Source organism: Tyto alba, unplaced genomic scaffold, assembly GCF_018691265.1.
Source record: "Tyto alba isolate M040663 unplaced genomic scaffold, T.alba_DEE_v4.0 Super-Scaffold_9, whole genome shotgun sequence".
NCBI lineage: Eukaryota > Metazoa > Chordata > Aves > Strigiformes > Tytonidae > Tyto > Tyto alba.
The window spans coordinates 32,089,610-32,113,647 of record NW_024881330.1 but is presented as its reverse complement, the minus strand read 5'-3'; the positions used below and the strand labels follow the sequence as shown (position 1 = coordinate 32,113,647).

Here is a 24,038-nt window from a genome sequence, read left to right as displayed (position 1 = left end):
TGCCACACAGCCGCTCACCCACCCTCCCCCCCACTTGGGAACGGGGAGGGAATCGGAGGGGCAAAGGGAGACTCGCTGGTTGAGATAAAAACAGTTTAATAACAGTGACAGAACAACACGCTGACAGCAGTATCAGCAGGTAATGTACCATACAGCTGCTCACCTCCCGCTGACCAACACCCACCTGCTCCCAGCCGGCGATCCCCAACACAAAGGCCCCACAGCCACACCCCTGGAAGTGAGAGCCCCTCCTGGCCCTCTCCTGCCCTTATATAGTGAGCACAATGTCACGTGACATGGCATATCGGCCAATCGGGGCCCATCCCTCCAGCTGTGCTCCCCCCGCCCCCGCACACAGGTGAGGGCACTGGGCCCTGGGGAGCCCCTGGGGTCTCAGGGTGCTGCAGCACTCCTCCAGCTACTGAAACGAACAGGAACTCTAGTCTAGCCTGAATCAGGACACACTGGTATCTTTGAACTATGTTTTGTGTTTTTCTTGTTGTTAATTATGTTCTGCTTTTTTTTCACCTATTGACTCCAAGCAGTAATTACATGCCAGATAGATAGACCATGTTCTTCTGGGCACATCCCACAGAACTCAGCAGCTTTGCAAAAAATTCAAACCCAAAACATTATATCCTTAAACAAAATAGAAATTCTTCACTGAAAAGATCATGTAGAGATGCTGTCACAGAATCTCTTGATTATAAAAATTATGGAACTAAATTTTCCTACTTTTCTTTCTAAGATTGATTCCCCAACTGGAAAGCATCTCTCAGATGCAAAATTATTTTCCCTCTTATTGAAAATCTGTAACGTATTATTAAGAAAGAACATGACCACTGAAATGCAGTAAGGGACAAGTCAACTTGAGAACCCAAGCTATGGAGGATAATGGGGCTGTCAACCAATTTAACATTGCCTAGGAGAAAGAACAATGACACTTCTGGTATTGGAGATATTAACGGGTTTTGCTGTTGTTTTCAAATTACACCTGTTAAAATTATTTGGTAAAACTCAGAAATTCCCCACAAAAATATTTTCTTTGTTCAAGGCAAACTAATTCATTAAAGCACAACTCATAAAATTTTTGAACAACCTTGTCCATCAGCCATAAAACTGAATGTCATTTACAAGGGGAAATAATTATGAAAAAGTGCTGTAATTGGTTTCCACTGGAATTAAATTACATTCCTACTCTTGGGCCAAGTACAAAGAGACCTTTGATTCCAAAGAATTGATACGTATGTAACAGTGACAGGACTGACCTTTTTCCAGGACTGACTATTTTCTTCACTGTATTGGATAATAAAAAAGTGGGTGGGAGGAAGAAGAAGTGTACTTAGAAATAAGAGAAACATAACAATTACAACTCATGAAAGCATAGGTTCCTTGATGCCAGAAGAGGAGCTTTTTGGCTGTTCTTAATGTAAGAAAAATAGGTAGAAAAATCTATCCTCCTCTTCAAAGAAGGACTTAGTTAATGACAGTTGGTCACACGAAACAGACACAAATGACAAAGGTTTATCTATTAATTAGTGGAAGAAATATATCTAAAAGAAGACAGAGGTGAGATTGTCAAAATAGATTTTCCTAACAATTTCCTGAAATTTTAGTCACGTGGCTATAAATTCTGCTATGGCACTTGCCCTCAGGTATCATAACCTAGAGAACATACTCTGTTCAGTTTACTAGATAAGAAAAGACCTTTTTTTCACTTCTTTTCTGTTTATATAGGTTATTTTCATACATATCAACCACATGTAAATTCTAGCTCACGTAACATGCCGGCTAGAGCATCTATTCCCTTTAATACTTAAATCAGATGCATCTTTTTACAAGAGCACTCTGTTTCAATATGCAAAGTGAATGATATAAACTCCTTCTTGGAAAGGATGGGCAACCAGAAGAACAGCCTCCCATAAATCAATGCATTTGGATCCAGGGCTCCAAGTGTTCTCATCAGCTGCTCACCTCCTGTGGGATGAGGGGAGAGTCAAAAGTGAAATGCAAGCATCAGTTCTCCAAATGTGAGCACACTGCATGTTGCAATATCTCCTGTCCAGGTTTGTCAACTTTAACAAAGACACAGTTAAAGTATTGGAGACATTAATACTGCCCATTTTGATTATTTTGATTTCACTATTCAGTACATATGTGTATTTGATGATATTTGACCAGTGCTCCATCACTAACTGTGAAGTGGTTCATTTTCACATGTCTAGCTATGGAGAAAATAAGAATGACATACAAAGCTAATACCACTACTAAAATGTTTACTAGAGGTGGCAACACACTCAAATGATCAAGAATGGCAGCATTAACAGTAGTGAAGATACTTGTTTGGTAACTGAGGAAGATCTTGAAGCAGATATTTACATGGCATTCTCACATTTCAGCTGTTTTGGGTATTTCTTTGAAGCTGAAGAGCAGTGACTAGCTCCCACTGAAGTCACTGACAGACTACCATGCATCCTTGAAATAACTGGACAGGTCTTAATGTGCTCCAAGCTGAAGGATTAATTGGGGGTTCTAGGGTAAAATTCCTCATATTCTGATTAAATTCTTGTAAATCTATACAGCAGGGCCATACTAAGTCCCAGCTGAAGACCAGGTGCACTCTTTATCAGAACATGACCAGGACTTAGCCATTTTCTATATGGCAGCACATACAATTTTACATATGGAACAGGAATCACCCCATCATTCACTGGTAATCATTACTTTAGAATGTCATATGGCAACATTATCTAAAGATGCGGCTGAGCAAACAGCATTAATTGAAGATAAGAGGCTTTCCACAGGCCAAAGCACTTACAACCCAAATAAATAAGGTAATAAAACAGGTGAGAAAGTTAATAAGTTTGATCAATACTGTCAAGTTCATATTAACTGATGAAGATAGGAAAGACAATAACCTATGCCTGAATGCACACACGGCCCTGCAGCAGATATCTGTTACTGTCCCCTGGGCACGTTAATCCACAGAGGATATGTGTCGTTACAACAGCTAAACTGCTCTCTGTTAGTACAAGCTCTTGTAACTTACATCATTAGTTAGGGAAGTTTCTTGGCTTAACCTGCCATGTATCCAAAACAGATGAGCAGGCAGAGAATGTATTGATATTGAGTACTAAGGAGAAAAATGGACTAAATAGTTGTCTTAGTTCATGGGATGAACCTTGGTAATTGAACCTTGAGCATAATACTTGTTAAGTAAAATTCATTAGTTTTAAACCACCATCACATTTGCCTTACATCTGCACATAAGTAGAGCTAACTTGTTAAACTGCAGCAACTCTTTCTGTTCCAAGTATCTCTTCAGAGCCTTCTCACCTAAACAAAGGTGGTATAAAAGTACTAAATTAAAAACAAGGAAAAGCATCAAATATTTTGACAGTAACCTCACTCACTGTTTTCCTTCCTCAGGTGCCTATATGACACATCCCATGTGAACAAATACCTACTGGTCATACACATCAGAGACGATATCTACACTAGTGTGACCAGTACATGTAATGTAACACTGGAGGTGGGAAAGACAGCAGAAAGCCCCAAAAGGAAAGGTAATGTAAAATCCTAAGACCTATACCTTGGCTAGGCAGAGAAAGGGGCTGACTGTGAGGTGTCCTGTATTTCTTACCCTTACCCAACATGTAGCCTAACCTCCTATCATCACAACACTTAAATTATACTTTTAAGGTCTCTTTCCCTTAAAAAGATAGCAAAAGTAGTGTTGCGGGGGGGGGTGCGGAGTTCAGCTTTCCACAAGATATTTTTTAAACCTGGATCCAATCTTCAAACCAAGTCAGACCTGAGCAGAGACTACAAGCACACTCAGGTTTCAAAAATTAAGAACATTAGACTCCTACTCCAAATTCAGAGTTGCAAAACGAACGACCTGATTTTCTGAAGTTCTTACACATAAGAACTCCCACAGATGTCAGCAAAGACCTTAATTCAGAGTTTGACTTCAGTGCTTCAGAAATCAGGTCACTTGTTCAGGTATCTAAATATAGGTTTAGAAGAGTAGTTACAGCCTTTATTTATTTTTTAAATACTTAGACTCAGTGTTCAAAGCCAAGTTATTGCTTCAGCTCCGGCAAGAGAATTTTGCAAAACTTAGGCCAGGATCCAAATTTGGTAAGGAGACATGAAGTCCAGGGGCATACAGAACCAGGGCTTCAGTACTTCACACCAAGCACAGGTCCCCATCCATTTGTATGAGGAATCTCAGTTCTAGTGACCCTGTGAATGACCCAGACAGCTCAACAGCCCCTTCCTCAGCTGCTCTTTGTTCTTCTTCACACAGCATTTCCTAAAACACTGAAGTAAATAAATAGTAAATTCATGGCTCAGGCAAGGATTAGTGCCACCATTAAGTATTTAAAAAGCACGAGTATACAGAAATTATTAATTACATGGTTTTGATTGTTTGTAATGGTATAATGTACATAACTATAAAAATGGGAAATGCCAGATTTTTCTCTGAGCACTTTTCTTTAATTTGCCTAAAAAAGACGTATGTTTGGTTTTGTGTGTGTATGTGTCTGTCTGTTTAATTTGCTTCCAGCAGGTAAACAGTCTAACAGAGGAACAACTTTTGCAAATGACAGACCTAGAATCACAAAGGTGAAACCCACTAGAGCCATAATCAGATGGTAAACTCAAAATTTTCATGATGTGTATGAGAAGATCCTTACTTAAATTGTACTTTTGGGGGTTCAGTTCTTTGTTGCTTTAGATATGCTCAATGATATAGATCCAGCTATATGAGAGGTGATTTTTTGCCTTCCCCTTGTGAGCTGAAAGACTTCTTGTCTCCCTGCTTTCAGCCTGGCAAAGCCATGCAGCATTACCCTTTCAAAACCAAATCTTTGTGGTTCTGCCCCTAATCTTACCTCTATTTTAATCAAAGAAATTAAGTTTGGAAGTCTAAAGAACTTAACAACTGAGAGCAACAAAATTACTCTGAAACATCTTCAAAACAAAGCATTTTTTCCTGCACCTCAAGATATAAAGCATGACAAAAAAAAAAAAAAAAAAAAAAAAAGACAGTAAATATTGGGTTCTACATGTGTATTTCCACTTACCTAAATCTTTCTTGGCATTAGTCTGCAAACTTTCCTGTAGCCCAGATGGCCTTCCTTTTAGCTGGAAGACGCGGAGAATCCTTATTGCAGAGAGTAATAAGCATGACTGCCCATGGGTCAACAGTCTGTTTACTCCCCCCTTCTTCCTAAAGTCATCTTCTGTAAGATTTAGCATGCCCTTTAATGGTCAGCTGAATGTCCATAAATCTGGTGGTTCACTGTCTAGCATACTCTACCAAGAAATGACATCCTGTGCCAAGTCCATTAATACACAGACATATGTCATTCCTGCACTGGCAAAAAAAATGGCAGACAGCAACACTTTGGGTGACAGGGTGCAAGACAGCACTTGATACAGTTCCTGTTTTGGGGGCTTTGTAACCGGAGCAACAACAGATGAGCCTTACTCCCACCACATCTGTTTCTAAGGGGTCCATAAAACCACAGTGCAAATTCTGCAGCGTAACTGCAACTATACGCACAGAAATTCCTGGATTTGAGGAATCTCATAAATCCATTGAGAGCTGATAAACCCAATGTGTGTTGTGGCCTGCTGAGGCAGTCAGACTGGCAAGGGCCAGCATATTCAAGTGCAGCAACTGGCAGCAGAAAAGAGAGTGATTTTTCACAGTGTTTGCTGTGCTCTTCATACATTATGACCCACAAGTCTTAACAACACTGCCTGGGGGTGCAAGAGAGACCCAAATCCAGGATTGCGCTCCAGTCTGGAGAAGCCAGAAGGAACCATTCGGGGCCAGCAGATTGCATGAGGGGTCTTGAACACCCTGTTGGGACTGCGGCCCTGGGCCCTCTCCTCCCACCCCATCCTCGGCCCCAGCAAGGTGAGAGCTGCAGCCACGGGGAGCCCAGAGCCCCAAGCGCTTCGGGCCATCTCTGCTGGCAGCAGCCAGGCAGGCACTTCCCCAGCCTCCTCTTTACTCCTTCCCCCATCTTACACTGCCTTTTTTTTTTTTCCTTTCCCCTCTCTCACTCCATGTGACACTTCACTAGAAACCTGACAGATTTAACAAGTCATGGCGAGATGGTTTTATCATCCGGGAAGACAACCAAGCCAACCATTCAGATTTTTGTGTGTGAGCAGGCTGCAGGCTTCCCCATAGCCACCCGCCTCCCAGGAGCTGCCAGGGGAAGGGAGAAAATGAACGTCCTTCTGCATCCACCTTTCTATACATCTGTACTATTTCCATATTGTTTAAACTACCTGGGTGGGTTTCCAAGCGTCCAGAGTGTAGACAGAAAGGTACAGGATGCTGAGAGCAGGGACGTTGTCATGGAAACAGAGAGGGAGCCCCGGTGGTGAGAAACTTGGAGGCAGGTAATTAAAGATGCCCAGAAGCCAGGGACAAGTGTTTGATACCACCCTGTTACCCCAAGGTAAATTTCAAATGAAGATGAAACCTTCTGCCCCATGCTCATAATTAATGATTCCAGTTGTGCTCTCAGGCGCAGAGATTCACAGCCTTTGCATGCGACTGGGGGAAAGTACAGTTTGTAACAGAATACTGAATCATCATTTTCCTGGGCATCTTGTTATCTGTGTTTCTGTAGTGACGGTATATAACGAAAACAAAATCCCTAACCAGCTGCAGATGACCCTGTAATTGGTGGCATCAAGTTTATTTGGCATCCATTATTCACAATGTAAATTGTCAATGAGCAAAAATATTCTGAAGATGTAGCTGCCCATGCACAAAGATCTGTCTGATTCATTACAGGGTGAATTGATCTCAAAAAAAAAAACAAACAAAAAAAAAAAACAAACAGCCTTGCTCCTTCAGATTCCAAATATATATGTTTCAGCATGACAAATGAAATTTTAACTTGCTTCCCTCTGTGTTACTAAGCATATAATTACGTGCAGTTAATTTATTTGCATTCATTTTGTCCACATGGGTACTTATGTATCCATGTGAACTCACAGAGACAAATGTGTTGCTACAGGCAGGGTCCTGTACGCTACATGATTTGGTGACTCTGCAGTTTATCCCTTGCTGCAAAAATATGTTCCAGGTACTCATCTTTCATCATGCACAAAAGCAGCTCTAGCGAGGCCTTTGTGGTACAAGGAAAAGCCTGAGAATGTGAGCTGAATATCAACTGCAAGTCATGTCTTCCTGCACTAGCAAGCAAACCGAAACAATAGCACACAGATCTCAGCAACAGCATTTATTTTAAAGGGCTGCTAACTCTGAAGCTAGGCAACGATCATCAGAAAGTGTGGGAACACCAAGAAAGAGTAGTAACGGAAGATTATATGTCCAGACTCACATCTGAATTTTCATTTAAACATATCTGAAGGTCCTACAAAAATGCCCAGATTCCCAGCTCTGATGCCATTGTAGCTAGTGCAATGCATCTCACTAACCAGAACTTATATATGAAAACATAAAATGACTGATAACTATGTCATCTTTTTATGCTGCAAGTTTTTCAGAGTGAATGTCCACTGCATGTTGTCTGCTCTATATATTTTGTGCTATGTGCACACTAACTATAAAATTGAAACTAAAGAAAAGCATTCATTACTGTGAATTCAGGTTTTTTTTTTTTTAAAAAAAAAAACACAGAAACACAAAAAAAAAAAAAAAAAAAACAAAGAAACAAACAAAGAGAAAACATACCCAGAAGAAAAAGCAGACTCTCATTTTCATTTTGTTTAAAAATGTTGAGGAATCATCCCATATCAGTATTATTTTTAAACACTGAAAAGAGTATGAGACATTAAAGAAGTAAGGTGCACAAATAACCTCAACTGTGTCCTTGATCACTACCATATCAAAAGTCTTTTTTCTGTCAGCTGATTAGAGCCACCTTCATTCGCAGTGAGTAAGAGGCCATTCATTCAGCTCAACACCTGGCAACTTGCTTTGGTTTTGGAGCTAAATTTCTGTGACGCAGACTTTCAGGGGAAGAAGACAGTGGCAGATCCTTCAATAGCAGCTACTACATTTAATGAAAGGAAAGAGTCTTATTACTGCAGTCATTTGTTTCCATAGCTTCCCATGTTAAAGCCAAAGGAACCATTAGAGTATCTTCCTATTAGAGGCCAAAGATTTTCTTTCAATTACACCCATTCTAAGTGCAATAATTTGAGTTTTGCAAAAGCGTATCTTCCCAAAAGCCATCCACATTCAATTTGAATGTGCATGCTATTTTTCATTTCGATTTCTGAGGTTTTGACTTCCAGCCACTGGCTCTTCTTCTTGAATATTTTTGACCCAAGGGAACATTTAGACATTGTAATCAAGTCCCTTCTTGATCTTCCTTCTGATGAACTGTCTGCTGTGGCCACTTGTAAAGCAAGGAAGTAACCTGGGAAGAGAAAAATCTATTCTGGTCAACTTAGTTCTGTGGCATCACCTTTTCAGAGCACCCCACCTTGGATCCCTACTCTACAATTTTTGGCTCATAAGTTGGCTCTCATCTAGACATAAATAACATCATCACTTTTGACAAATAATGCTGCTTTCTGCCCTCCTCTTACAGGTCTATAATACCTTTATATGCATCAGAGTGATTTTTACTCCCCTAAGGAGTAAAAATCCCTTCTTTCCTGTCTCCCTCTCTCTCTCGCTCACTCTCTTCATCATGGAAGTCAACAGCTTTATGCTTATTTTAAAGACTGGCAAACAGAAGCAAGAGAGGATAACACCTTATTCTTTATCACATATCAGATAAGGGCAGACCCCTGTAGCCTAAATCTCCTGGCTAAATCCAGCAATACATTACTAACATTAGTTCTGCTGTCTCTAACCTTTACTGCTGTTCGTCTTCACTACACACACAGATTGTCAAATTTCATAGTTTCATATGTTAAAATCTATCAAAGATGTCTAGTATCCCCATTTCTTTTCAGGAAACATCTATTTGATTCCCTATATGGCACTTGGAGACTTAGTGCAAATCTACTAAGATGAGATTTTCTGCTTTGGTTTCTTAACAGACAGAGAGGAAATCTATACAGGTGGGAAACCAGACCACTATTAGTTTAGGATGTTCTACTTAAGGTGCATACCAAACAAAACATAAAACAAAAAACCTGACGCTACCAGAAAAAAAATGAGGCAATTTGGACATAAAACGAAAAGGCAATCTCCTATCAACAAGGTATTGATCTCCTCTACAATGCATATGCAGGCGTTTCCTGGAAGTGTCAGACGGTGGATTTATAAACTTCATAAACATTAGGAGCACAGATGAGCATTTGTCTACTGATGCCCATAAATCAATGTTATACAGTGGCAGTAAAGATAGGGTGGCTTCAGTCCTAGGGTAAAATTCAGTGCTCTAAACTTAAGCATTTAGTGTCATTTAAGTATCCAAGACAACCAAAAGAGGATGGTAGACATGGTCAGTCCTGCAGTGAACGTTTTGCCTCCTCAGTTGGTGTCTGGGACTCAGATGGGATTCCCTGAGGAATCTAAAATAGTACCAAAGCATCCTACTCCAGGCACAATGCTTGCTTAAGTGCTTCCAACCCGGGGACCACATTTAACCTTCAAAATTACAATAATGAACACGAAAGCCAATTCCTTATCACTGCAGAGTAATATGCTCTTGATAGATGTACACTACTCAAAACTGATCTAGGAAAAGATTTAGGCCTTTACTGTTCTGTTTTCTTCACTGCTTTATTTGCAGGCTAAGAAGACTGTCATCATGCACGGGGTGATCTTGGGCTCCCCCATAATCAAATTCTGTTATGGAGTCAGGCTAACGTTGTTAGAATGATGAGAATAACCATTAGGATGCACTGTCTTGTGTTTCAAATTCCAGTGTTCTTCTCCTCCTCTCCCCTGCCACTGCTGGCAGCAGCCACGTACAGAAGCTCTTCCCATGCTGAAAGGTGATCATCCCATTTCAAATCCCAGGCTGGACACAGACTGGAAGCAAAAATAGGTGCAGGTGTGCACAACTGCAGACGTATGTGTGGGCCTGTGGGAGCTAAATATCTACATCTTTGTCACCGTCCATCTGCCTGCCTGTGATTACATGAGAAAGCTTAGGAAAGGTTTAAAGAACTGTTTCCCCTTCTGCTTTCACGGTCTTTTCTACTAATTGCTGCAAGAATACTTTGATTATGATTCTGATCCCCCTACTTCCATTGGGCTGTACCTTATCATTAAAGCAGTACAGCTTCCACAGCATGCTGGTCCTTGGGGAAGAACAAGAACTGGTGTTTTTGCAGCTTTCCTCTGGTGGGGATACACAGAGAATTAAGAGGTAAGCCTTACTGCCTCGCTCACAGGTTTTAGTTCAGCTGGTATACCCAGGGAAGAAATCTGAATTATTGTATTTCTATTGGCGTAGGAATTATTGTCAGACTTTTGTGGACTCCAAAAGTCTCAGAATTTTACTTTTACTATCTGTCTAGCCAATTCTTCAGGTATCTCTTGATTTTTACAGCGTTCACAATTTACATAACCTTAACTAGCAATTCCACCACTGTTTCAAAGTAAAACTGATTAGCAAAATATCATGCGGGTACACATCTCCCTGAATACTGCTACTATATTTAACTATGAACAGATGTTTGATAAATCCTTACCTTTGTTTCAGTAACTGCTTTGCATCAATTTAAAGCTCACTAAAGGCTAAAACCATTTCCAAGAATGTAAACCATGAATTGATCTAAATTTACTACTCTGACTTTCCTTGCCACCTGTCAAATTATAGATTTTCTTTCTATGTATATTGCTAGATATTAGTCACTAAATAGATGAAAAGCTTTTCAGACCTGACATTGCTATATCAAAAGGTCAAATAAACCCAAAGACAAGAAAGTCTGAGTAAAGGAATCTGAGCAGATGACAACTTTGATTAAAGACTGAAAGATTCCAAGCATATTCAGGGATAGTTGGTAAATGGTTATTATCTGTACAAGTAATACACATCTTACTAAGACACATTCAGATTGAAACAGCAGGCGGATAACAGCAGTCTGAAATAACAGGAGGTCTTATACGAGAGCCAATATACTGAGGGAGGTCACGGTGTAGATAAAGCAGTTGTATCTGGTAGCACTCCAGATCTGGAGTACCCATTCCCAATACCAGCTAGATGTCATCATTTGTTATGTAGGCATTTTCATTTGTTCTAATTTCCCTGAGCATAGCAATGGTAGCTGGACTCAAATTTAGGAGCTTAATTTACTTCTGAAAACAAGATTGGGGATAATCATTAGAAATATAATTTCCTTAATAAGAATTCTGATGCAAGAAAAACATGGGAATTTATAAGTGTACCAAAACTACCACATATTTACGTGATTTACTGACCTCAGAGTTAGAGAGCATGAAAAAATATATTGACTGTTCTCTTGCACATTATGTGACTTTTTTTTTTTGTTAAATCAGTTTATGCCAGTAGAACACAGATGTCTTCATGGTGCACTTTTTATCATATTTCCTTCTCCTTTTTAAACCTGGAATAGAATCTTAATCAATTTTACAATGATACTTTTAAAATCAAAAGTAGCAGAAAAGATTACAACAATGACCTCCTTTAGCAGACAGCGTATTTAGGAAAACAATACTCTAGGAAAATGCACATGACTATTTCCATCAAACCTGAAAAATCTATCAGTTCCTCTAGCTCACTTATGTGCCACAATAAAAAACAATAGATTCTTGGAGTCTTTCAAATCTTAGATTAATAATAAATGAACACCAAATGATAAACAGAAGAACCTTTCACTGTTCTATTGCTGAAGATTACTGCAGGGTAAATACTAACAGGAAACTGAGCAATCTTAAACATATAGCTTAATGGAAACATTATTTACAATAGGAAAATGTATCCAAAATTCACACTAAACTAAAAGGATCAGGCATATGTTAAAAAAATAATTAATTTTGGAACACATTATATTATATGGAAAAATATTTTAACAGAAAATATTTTTCGAGATTTAATTGCAGAAATGTTCAGAGAATTCAGAGTTATGTTAAGCCGTACAACTACAGCCTTTGATTTGTTGATGTTGCTGAGGTAGAGACATATGCTGATTGGGAAGGAAAAATGGGTAAATGTCCAAGAAAGGTTGCAGCAGGAATAATGCAACAATATGCAACCTTTTTCCTTTTCCAGGAAATAGGGTAATTTCTAGTTTACTCCTCTTCCTTCCAGTGGATATTAATAACAAGGCATAGACGACAGAAGATTCAGGCAAGTGGTGGATGGACACAAGATATATGAGAAACAACTACCAACGTGGTGCAAAGCTGGAGCAAAATACAGGAGCACCACTCCGCCACAGTCTCAGATGACTGGGTAGGAGACTTCAAATTGCAAGCAGAATTTTGGTGGAGAGAATTAAATAACCCAAATCACAATATGTTCAGAAGAGAGACTTCTTGCATCACCTACTTGCCATAGTCACACTTACAGAGTGACAGAGGCCATTAGAGTTTATCCTTTAGAAAATAAAGACAACAAAATATCTTCTAACACATTTTAATATAGCCAGATGGAAGGTCACACATTTATGGATCTTACCTAAAGAATTCATGAAAGCAGTGACAGTAAGGAGAACCTCAGAGTGCCAATACATAATCAACTAGTCCAACCACATCTGCATCCTGTTGTAACTGGGAAAGCAGAAATGGATGTATAGAAATAGGTATTTGAGGGAATATTTCCTTTGTTTAGCACATAAGTATGACTACTAGCCATATACCCGTAGTAACCAGTTGTACTGTCAAAAATCTGTTGAAAACATGCCTCATCCTAGAAGAGTTCAAAGGTTGCCCTGTTTAGTTTATTCATTAAACAAAGGCAACTTGCTTGTGGTCTACAAATAGTCATATGAGAAGAGATTTCTGGTGGCAGACCACTCTTTAATCTAGCAAAACAAACTCACCATGAGATCCCAAGGGTAAAAATGGACCCTGGGTAGACAAAAACTATGAAAAAGTTATAGCACTTTTTTAATAGCTACTTAAATAGCTTATCTAGTAAGGCATTGGGTTGCCTGTTTCTTAATATGTAAATCATAATGGCTTTTTTTTAAAAAAAAATAGGAAATACAGATTAAGGAGCTACCATGCTTACAAAATAACTATTAACACTTAAATTACTTTGCCCAGTGCATTGTGATCAACATTTTTCCCTGGGCACCGAGTATGTGACTCTAGCAAGGGACTGCTCTGCTCACAGGAATTCCGAGTCCTCACTCAACACACTGACTGCATCCTATAGTGCTTAGAGTATGTTGCTATATAAACTGTCACCATCCAAAGGGATGAGACTGCTGTGGAGGCATTTCATTAAACACAATGTCACTTTTCTCTCTCTCTCTTTGACCATCTTTACAAAGATCTTACTGCATGATCCTAATGCTTTGATTACCCTAGGGATGCTACCTATGTTTTATAATGCACAGAGAACCCATTGTAAATATTAAGTGTTAATGTAAAATACATATTCAGGAATATACGTTATCTTGAGAAGAATTGGAAATGTACTGGATTTTTACAGCAGCAGTGGGCAGAACTAGATTATAAAACTTGCCAAAAGGATTGAGTTCAGACTCCTGGATGCTTCTTTCTGCTAGAACTCGTGTCTAGGACTATTCTTGGGGGGGGGGGGGGGGGGGGGGGGGGGGGGAGGGCCTGTTAGTAATGGGTGCAAGATATGCAAATAATCATCATTCCATTAAAGACTAGACTTTCTGGAACTAAGGGAGCATTAATCAGTCTACTCCTAACTCAGCTATTCCTTCTTAACACCTTTCCTGAATTTACAGATAAAGTCCTTCCCTCATCCAGGAGGGAGAAGGGAAGATCCTAGGAAAAGCATTCAACTCTCTGACCTCTGTGGGCAAAAGCCTAGTTCTATAGACCACACTCTTCTTTGGTTTCCACATGAGAAAACTCTTATTACTCTATTCCAGAGTCCTCACAATCATCACATTGTCATTTTGCTGCTATAAAGATGACAGAAGACCCATCCAATTGACCCCTGGAAAACAGATAAATTAATAGTGACAACTCCTCTTCCCTGCCTTGCACAAAGAGATCAGCTTCATTCAAATGTAAGGGAACATGATAAAATTTTATTTCCTAACAGCCCAGAGACCCAAGTAGGAAGAGCACCAAAATAGGGATGTATCTCTCCAAGACTATGTGTTCACTACATAAAAAAAATATCAACGTGTAAAAAGGAAGTTCAAAACTAAAGATCAGGTAGTCCTTTTCTGATTGCTTTGCAACAAAAATCTCAGACTGTCTTATGAACAAAAGTAATGATGCATGAATATAGCGTTTTCCAGTATGATTCCTTTCTCAAATACAAACATTAACAGATAATTGGTAACAAATTCTTCAAGAACTTACTTTATTTTTTCAGTACAGTGAAAAGGCAGAGAGAATGGATGTCACTAATCCATCATTATCACTCATATTCCTTGCACAGATAGCACTGTGCTTTCAGAGTTGACATTCAGCCTTGTTTCTGAGGTTTCTGTCATTTTCCCACTCTTCCCTTGCCTTGTCCCGGTGTTGCCACTTTCTCCTGGACTATTGTTTGATTAGCTGGCTCTACAGAATAAGCAATCAAATTTAACATGCCTAAAACCATCCAAAAAGGAGTATCAGAAAAAAGGGCAAGGTCCTTACCATTCAACTCTGGCAGGAGTTTCAAACTTAGATTTCCTCAAGCCCTCTTATTCTTAGCTCAGTGTCCACTGCAAAAAGCAAAACATCCAACAGAACAGCACAATATAAATCACGTGCATGAACTTTCAGATCATCTTGCTATAAAGGTAAAACCTGCAAATCTCAAGTGCTTTTCAGCTTGTTGACTTTGTATCTTTTCCACTGCTGCACAAATCTGGGGCTTGGGAGAGAAGATACAACAAAGGATGAACCACAGTTTAAGGTAGCTGTATTTTAGTTTTTAATTTTTCTCATTAATGTAAAGATGATTGTACATCATTAGGAGCTAGCGACATCATTAGTAAAAATCATATCAATTATATTGAGTTTTCATTAGTGATATATTGCACATTCCCTTCTGCCATCCCTAGTATATTCTTACAGTTCTATGAAAAAGAGCAGGCTAGATTCTCTGACATGAGAAGCTCTGAAACCAATGGATTTACTCACAGTGCTAAATGTTACTCAGTACAAAAAAAAGGGAAGGAGAAAAAGGCCTCAACTCTGACACTGAGGGTGTTGCCTCCACATTGTTTCACCTTTCATAGCCTGAGACCTCTGCTCCACTGCTTTCTCTCTCAGAGTTTTCAAGACCACTCTCATCTCAGGGTAACCACTATGGACTTCACCAGCAAGACTTTGCAGTCTTGTCAGGCATTGGTATTACAAAACCTTTTATATAAAATCTCCAAATGCCTTGCAAATATTTGTTTGTTAAACTCCACTACATTCAATGACATTGTATTACTACCACTTCATGTAAATGGACAAGTTGAAATAATGAGAAGGTAAGTATAGTGACCTTCCTACAGCTATAGTAGAAGCCAGAGGTACCTGTACTAGCATATTTTAAGTATCTGTGTCCTTTCCTGGTCACAGCAGTGTATTTTCTTGACCCACCTGAAATTTCAGTTCAGTGAACATCCAAATTACCAGAGTATTAATGAAAAATTGTCCTGAGCTACTATGGAAGTGTGTCATGGGAAATCTGCTCAGGCTAACACCAGTCCAATCATAAAACATTGCTTGTGACAGCCTGATACTAGCAGAATGATTGATGTCCAGTGCCCATTATTATTTAATACAGGCCTTTAGTCCCATGCTAAAATTCCAGGCATTTGCAGAAAGAAAGAGTAAAAACCATCTCTATTTTTATATATTCTTCAGGACCAACACACTTGCAAATGGGAAAAAAAAAAAGAAGCCACAGCAAATGGCATATGTTTTATAAACCTCAAAAGCTTTTTCTTACATGCCCTGTGCACACCTGGGCACTCACCAAATCTGGAACATCAGGAAGAATTCACTCAGGGGACTGTCTTGTTGATTTCTATCAGAATCCAAAGAAGCAATTTTCCAGGGAAGATACATGTAAGATCCATACATTTCTTGCCAATATTTGACTAAGGACAGAGTTATAGAAACAGAAATAATGGGAAGCACCCCCTTACACTGGACAGCCAGCCAAGGAAGTGGTGGCCAGGCTCAGCATAATCAGATCATGACACTGCTCTGCAGTCTGGCCAGCCTTTGTTTCCTCTATTTGCTTGTTCATTACTGACCTGTGCTGAAAATCAAAGCTTAATGGCTGACACCCATTTCTAATGAATCCATGTGACAGACAGAAGGGACATGATCATTACTGCCATCCCAATGCATGCAGATATTGCTTTTGTTCAACTGTCCTTTCCACATCACTTGATCAAATTGGACATGTTTCTTGCAGATCATACTCCCAACCAATTTATAAACATCAGCTGTTTCAAAGACAGAGGTTTTCATTGTATTGTACATAGCCCTTCACTCTCCTTCACTAATAATAAAGATCTGCTTTCTTTAAAAAAAAAAAAAAAAACAAACAAACAACAAACACAAAAAAAAAACCCTGAGTGAACTGAGTCTAGTCAGAGGTTTAAGGATGGTAGATCTTGTTTCCATCTTTGCTCTACTTCTGTAAATTATTATGCCGCTGCTACAAGGAGAACATAAGCCATTATGACCTGCAGCATTTCTCCAGGGATATGGTACAAAAGTGCTCTATCAGAAATGCAATCAATTCCAGAGATGACTCCTTCCTGTATGCTTCCAAGCTGCTGCTTTATAAAACAGCTCCCCATAAAAGGAGGAGGAAATGCATGACATCGTTTAGCAACCGGTCATTAGAATTTAATGGAAGAGGATTAAAATACAAAAATGCCATGCTTATAGACCTTCCCATACATTACCCCAGACTTAGAGAGGAGGAATTGGTGACATGTTGGTAGAGCCTTAACTCTTTCCTCTACCTTCAGAATCAGAAACATCCCACAATCAAAGGAAAATCTTTTTCATATTAGAAGGGAAAGTCAAATAAAAATCAAACCTCTGAATGAAAATCAAAGGTTAGGTTTCTCCATTTTATACAATCTATCAATTCAAAACTTTCTGGGAGAAATAGAAATGTGTTCCCTAATCTTGGTTTCTCCTTAATTGTCTTTGTACAGGTGCCGTACCACAGCATTTTATGCGTTTTAGCAGTTTTCTCATATCTAGTTGCCTACATTAAAGTGTGTGTGCACTCCCTCTTGCATACACACAAGGTACAATGAGAACAAACAAAATAACCCCTGAAATTATGTTCCTACTGAGTTATTGTGAAGACATTTTTCATAATGAAAACACCTGGTGCATGGTATCATGTGCATTGATAATAACCCTGGCACAGATTTTTCCTAGGGCAAAACAAGTATTCACAGCTACATGAGCAGAATACTGGTGATGAAGTCATTCTTATCACAATCAAAAGATAACTTGAACAGTAGGAATATATCAACCTCTTGAGGCTCAGTTCTCTCTAAATCACCCCTAGGAGGTTCTGTTAGTCTCTCTCCCCTCTGCAAGTTTTAAAACTGACAACTGCATGGTGCTGATAACCAGTATCTGTATAAATGCTTTTCCCACTATTAGTTAAAGTGTACCTAAAAATAAGTAACAGACCATCTATCTTTAAAAAGCATATTACATATCTCTTAATGATCACGTATCTCTTAAATGACAAATCTTTTCAGCGTACTAAGCCAGAAGCCAGAGTGGAGCTATGTTCTTTTTTGGCAACTTTTCCATCTCACGGTGCTTTGCTCTCCAGCTGAGCACAGTTCAAACCACACAAGCCATTGGGAGCCAGGACACTGCCCAGCACCCAAAGGACCTGGTCCCTGACAGAGCTACAGTCACATCTTGCCATCCCATAGTCTGAGATCATTACCAGCCAAGTACAATTACAGGAATTCAAGGTCCTCAACTATTAAGAAAATACATCTTGTAATATTGTGAAGTGTTGACTCATAAGGCTTGCCTGACTCACATTAAATATTTACTGTTATTGGTTAGTTTAGTCATTTAGCTGTAATAAAAAGTATTCCCTTCAGCCATGCCACCCCAAGCTGTGATCTAACCATGCCCCACACCCAAGGCCATGCCAGCCACCCAGAAGACCCTGCCCCCTGTCATCTCCAACGAAGCATGGCAAAGACAGGCATCCAACCCTGAGAACTGCTTCCCCTCCAGAACCAACACCTCCTCCGAGAAGAGCAGTTGGGAAAATGGTGTAGCTGAAAGCATTGCACTCTGGGTGAAATAAATAAATTAAAAAAAAAAAAAAAAAAAAGAGGTTCTGACCATATCTAACTATTAGATCAAGCAAGCTCCTTTTTCTCCAAAGCACAGAGCTTTAATTCATCACTCTAAACCAATTGTTTTTTATCTGACTCACAGTTTGACAATCCTCCTATGGCTCTGGCACAGCATCACCTAACTATACCATCTCTCTACGGAGAATGTTTCAAATCTTCTACCATCACAATCAGACACTGCATTCCTTGTGTCATAAATGTCAAATATAGTGTTGCTGTTTATTGTTAAAAATTGTCATGTTCAATCCAAAGGTGGATTTATTTCACTATTACACACAGGCATTCATATATATATAAAAGAAAAAAAAAAAAGCTCTTTTTGCCATAACATAAACACCAAGACTAAGAAGACTTGGGGTCTCTGTCAGCTATCTTCCCTCCTCCTTCCCAACTGCACATTTAACACACCCAGTTTTTCTCTACACCCATTAAATTATGCAGTGTTACAATGACAAAGCTTAAATTAAAATGAACATAAAATATCAACAGGAAATTGTGACTGCTTCAAATGAATACCCTTTATTGTTGCAGTCATTTAGAGTCTAGGTAGCCTGTGATGCTGAAAATCATCTAAATGACTCATTTAAAACTTCTTTAGAAAAATAGACTTCAATTTAACATCCACAGACTTCTGAGAAACATTTCTAGTGCAGAAATCACCAGCACTAGCCACAAAAGTAAAATTCAAGCCTAACCATCTATTCAAAAATCATTTTTACAGCACTTCTTTAAAAAAAAAAAAAAAAAAAAGTATAGGAACATAATATAAGACCAGAAAGAACGTAACACTGGCTCAGAGTAAAGGCCTGCTTTGATTGGTGATCTGTCTCCAGCAGTGGTCAAAAGTGGACAGGTAGGGAAGAGAAAGAAAAGACAACATATGTGATCTAGCCACTTTCAGCCAGAGTTTTCCTGATCCAGAAATACAACTGCTAACCCAGTTATTAAATGTCAGCAGATCTCTCTTCCAAGTACTTGTCCAGTCTGCCTTCAAAACTATCTAAACTTCATCCATATACAACGTCCTTTGGCAAGGAGTTCCACAGATCCACTTTATGTCACATGAAGAACCACATCCTTTTCTTTGTTTCAAACCTGATCCACTTTAATGTCATACCTAATTCTATGGCATCTGTACCTGAAAGATACAGCAACCAGTTGATCTCTAGCATTCCTCTCCATTCCTCTCCATGCCACTCAGAATTGTGTTGACCTCTCTCATATCTCTAATAAATCATCTCTTTTCCAGGTTGAAGTCTCCAAGTCCACCTCAGCTGTGCCCACGTTATACAGTAGGTAATAGGAGTGCATCTGTAAAACAAAACTATTGATGCAGAGTCTCCAGAATCCTCAGGGGACTTTTTTCTTCTAACTAGCCTAAAATTAGTCCAGTAGATTGTATACCCATTAGCAGCTGGATTGCACTAGGCATGTTCCAAAATTGTACTAGGCATGTTCCAGGACATGAGTTGGTTTTGCTTCATGGAAAAGGAATTCGGTTCACGTGCTCCAAGACTGTCTTGTGTTTAAACCAAAGTGCAGTAAGTGAGGATGATTTGAAGATTTTTTCAAAAACAGATACCTGATCTGAACTAAAACTGGTGGATGTACCTTGGTTACCGTCATACAGAAGCTCTCCCATAACTCTGAATCATCCTTGTCACTACTCTCTGAAGCTTTTCCCCTTTAAGGACATACTTTTTAAGATGGGAAGACCAGAATTGCACACAACTGATAAGGTGTGGACAAATCAAGAATGTATTTGTTGTCATAATGATGTATTCTGTTTTCTCCTCTATTCCTTTCCTAATATTTCTGAACATTTGTTTGTTTTTCAGACTGCTGCTGAACAATAAACTGACAATTTCATGGTACTATCTATAATCTCTCCAAGGTCTCATTCCTGAGTGGTAATGGTCTCTTGAAACACAACATTTTACATGTGAAGCTAAAATTGCTTTTTCCTGTATGCATTGTTTTACGTTTATCTATCAATCCGATTTTTGACACATACATATGAAATCTAAGAATTGATAGAAACATTGCACGCAGCACAGAAGCAATTAATCAGCCTGTTATGCACCACAATGTTATTTTGAGGCATGTAAGAATTATTATATCCACTTATACACTATTATATCAATTTTTCAAGATATAAATTCACTTGGACAAACAAACTCTAATGAGGGGTAGTTTTTTTCATCAGTGGAGCGAGGAATCTCCCCTGCATTCATCCTACTAATAGATTTTAAAATTGTCACAACTAGAAAGGAATCCTTGAAAATGCCTTCTGCTACAGCTCCTTTCAGCACTGATCCCTTCAGCCAAAATACAGTTTGGGAACACTAGTATCACCTAAAGAACACATTATAACCTTGGGTTATCTTGTCAGAAAAGAGCATCCAAAAGTTAATTATGTTTTTGAATTGCTTGGCTGTTCCTCACCATGTGCCAGGAGTTACCTGTAGAAGGACATTCAGGTGCTCCAGGCACCAACATTCTCTGATAATAATAAATCAAGTTCAAATAAGCACAGCTAAAGTCCCTCTTTTTTGACATTGAGATATTGAGGGTTTCTAGATTCCTTATCAAGACCCTTCTGACAATTAAATTGTTTAAATGTTTCATAAATTTAATACAAAGCTGCTGAACTTTATGAATTTTAATACATGGCACCAGATGATGAGCTCTAAAAAGAGAGTTCTTGGGGGAAAAAAAAAAAAATAAAGAGACATTGAAGCTGGGACCCAACTTCTGGCAGGACATAACACAGATCCTAGCTAGCCAATACATCAGACTTTTTATGGGAATAGCCGAAATTAAAAAAGCTTGCATTTTAATTTCAGATTTTCAATTACTTGGTCCAAAAAATTGCTTTGTAGCTTCTTTATTTTCTTTCTTAAGGAAAGCTTTTTCAGTGTTGATAGTATGAATGTTCCAGAATCAGCACAGAGACCCTTGAGGATATTAATCTGAAAATCATGAGATTAAATATTCTTAATACATTCTATTATATAAAACATATGTATTATATAATTGCAATATATTATATATATGTGTATCATATTAATGCCTTCTGGCTTTATAGTCTCGGCCTGCCTTCAGGTTGCATTTTCTTCATAAAAATGAAGTCTGGAGAGATTTTTGAACATGAAAGCTTAAATTTTCCTATACTCTGATTTGGTCTTACAATGCAGTCTTTTTTGAGGCAAATGCCCTTGTGCTTGGCTTTTCCCAAGATAAGGAATTTCACCCTGTGTGATGAGAGATGAACTTTTGCAGTGTGGATGAATTACCTTAAGATGCACACATCTAAAGCACAGTGTGGTTTTGGTGCACATATATGTGAGCTTCCTTCCCTTTGTCAGTGTCAGTGTCTCTGTTTTTCAGTTGAAAGGCCTGTTTATCTTTAGCTATAGTGAGAAGACCCCACATAAAATCCCAAAACAAGACAGGACAACCCCTCGGTTTACACAAGGTAGAAATCCTTTGGGCATCGGTAAAATTCTTGAACAAACTGAATTACTGGGGAAATTGAAGTAGTATTTCATTATCTGTTGAGCTCTTCCCGCAGTCCCCTCTGTCCTGGCTGACGCGGGTACCGGAGGAGGGGGACTGAGCAGGACTAGCACAGATCTGCTCAAGTGCTTTGCCCCATGAACCGTGCAGGTGTATCACTGCAAACTGCTAGTGCAGATGAAGTCACAGTAGGATAAAGACAGCTAAGCCAATACGAATTATATCTATGACCATAGCAGAACAGGCTAGAGATAATAAAGGCGCCTTTGTGTGAGGCTGAGAAGTCGTCCTCATCAGTGACGCAGTATCAATTTAACTACTGTATCCTAAGCCTGGTATGGTATGCCCTCAAATGTCTTTGAAACGTCCTCTGAAAATGTGTGGACAAGTTCTGAAGGTCCAGGTCTGCATCCATACCTGAAGGCTTTTCTTTGAAGGAGCAGTTGTGGGGGATTTCCTTACAGAAGGATCTTTTCCAAAAACTGTGCTGTACAATGATTTCTTGATCTGGAGAAGTGTGCTCCATTATGAATCTCTCTTCTTCCCTAAGGAAGTGTGACTGATGTAGTGGTAAGGCATCACTTATTCAGGAAGGCCTCTCCTTCTGATGGTCTGAATTTGCTTTTTCCAATCTGTTGACTGAAGATACTTTGTAGCCCTAACTTTTAAAATAAAGTAGTAGTTAAAACAATTTAAATGCAAATTTATAGACCAGTTTCAGTAGTCTGTAGGGATAACCCATTTAGCACTTCCTAAAACTACATACAGAGAATATCAGAATTTTAGGAAGTGTATTAATTGACAAGTATGACTATAACTGCATCTAATACCCACATCTTCAAAGAGAGCTACAATTAATATCACTGGACATCCAGGCACTTAGTACCTGTATGAACTCAAGAGAATACATGGAAAAAACATACATTCAGTCCAATATATGATGGCAAATCCTCTTAAAAGATCACTTGGCATGGAATTAAACCTGTTAAAGGAAGGATTTACTATACTCCACGGGTGTGCTTTGAAGAAGCTTCCACTGTATTCAATTACTATTGATTCATTAGGTACATGAACTGTACAGCTCTAATTAAAAACCTTTTTCTTGCCTTCTTTGAAACCAGCAGGGAACCTTAAATAGATTTATTCTGAACTGAAAAAAAAGTGATAAAAAGATTAATTAGAAAAATGCTAACTCAAATTCCCTGGCCTTCCTTGTGTTGACGTCTAAGTAACCATAGCCTCTCTGGCTCTCTCTGAGCAGAGGCAGCAGACGATGTACCTTCCTAAGCTCTTTGATTGCTTGTCTCCATCATGAACAGGCTTTGGCATGTCCCACAGGCAGGCGGTGCTTGCTCACACACACTGTCCTTCCCACCCCTGGTGGGGAAAGATCCCGGTGCTGGGAAGCCCAGATGGAAAAGACAGATGCAGCAAAGGAGGAATGGCCTTATCTGACTAACTGGCCTAACTCAGCGCAGGGGAAGGGCTGACAGAATGCGGTGCTGGGAATGGGCCTGGGCCAGGGCGGTTCTGCTGCCAGGCTGCATCACGGGCTGGGGAATAACTGCACCGATGAGCTTTCTGTCTCACTTTGTGGATGAAATCCAGCTTGTACTGGTGACCCAGTGCCGGGACTATGTAAAGCCCAGGAGCCTCTTTTGAACAGCAGAAAGGGTTTCTTCAGATAAGGTTCTTCGTCCTCTGGCCTTGTCCCACAGCATTTAATAATTTAGATAGTCGTCCAGATGTTCCAGCATCAGTCAAGGCTTTACTGGCTAGACTGAAATGAAAATACTCCAAACCTGCTCCAGGAGAGGGAAGTACGTCGCTCACTAGGTAGCTCACTACTTCATGCCTGTCACCTATCCTGTTTAGGCTTTGATAGCCACTCATAGAAATAATAATTAGGCAGAGGCATTTAAAATACTTTATAACTTTTCATTGCCCTGAAAGTAGTATCTAATCTGAGACAATAACAGTCAGCATATCCTTCCAGTGCCTTTCCATGCATCAGTGAGTGGTTACACTTCCTTAGGACAAACGCACATCCTAAACATCATCAGAGCTCTCCAAAGCAA

At 39.3% G+C, this 24,038-nt stretch overlaps 1 long non-coding RNA gene across 4 annotated transcripts in view; it reads right to left on the bottom strand.

Annotated features, from left to right (window-relative positions):
* LOC116965311 overlaps nt 1-24,038 on the bottom strand; it is a 112,091-nt gene that overhangs the window by 44,423 nt on the left and 43,630 nt on the right. For 2 of the 4 annotated variants that reach the window (XR_006164715.1, XR_004409277.2), the window contains exon 3: nt 14,732-14,799. The exons of the other annotated variants lie outside the window; for them this stretch is intronic. This is a non-coding gene — a long non-coding RNA (uncharacterized LOC116965311). The remainder of the gene's footprint in view (nt 1-14,731; nt 14,800-24,038) is intronic. 4 annotated transcript variants of the gene reach the window in all.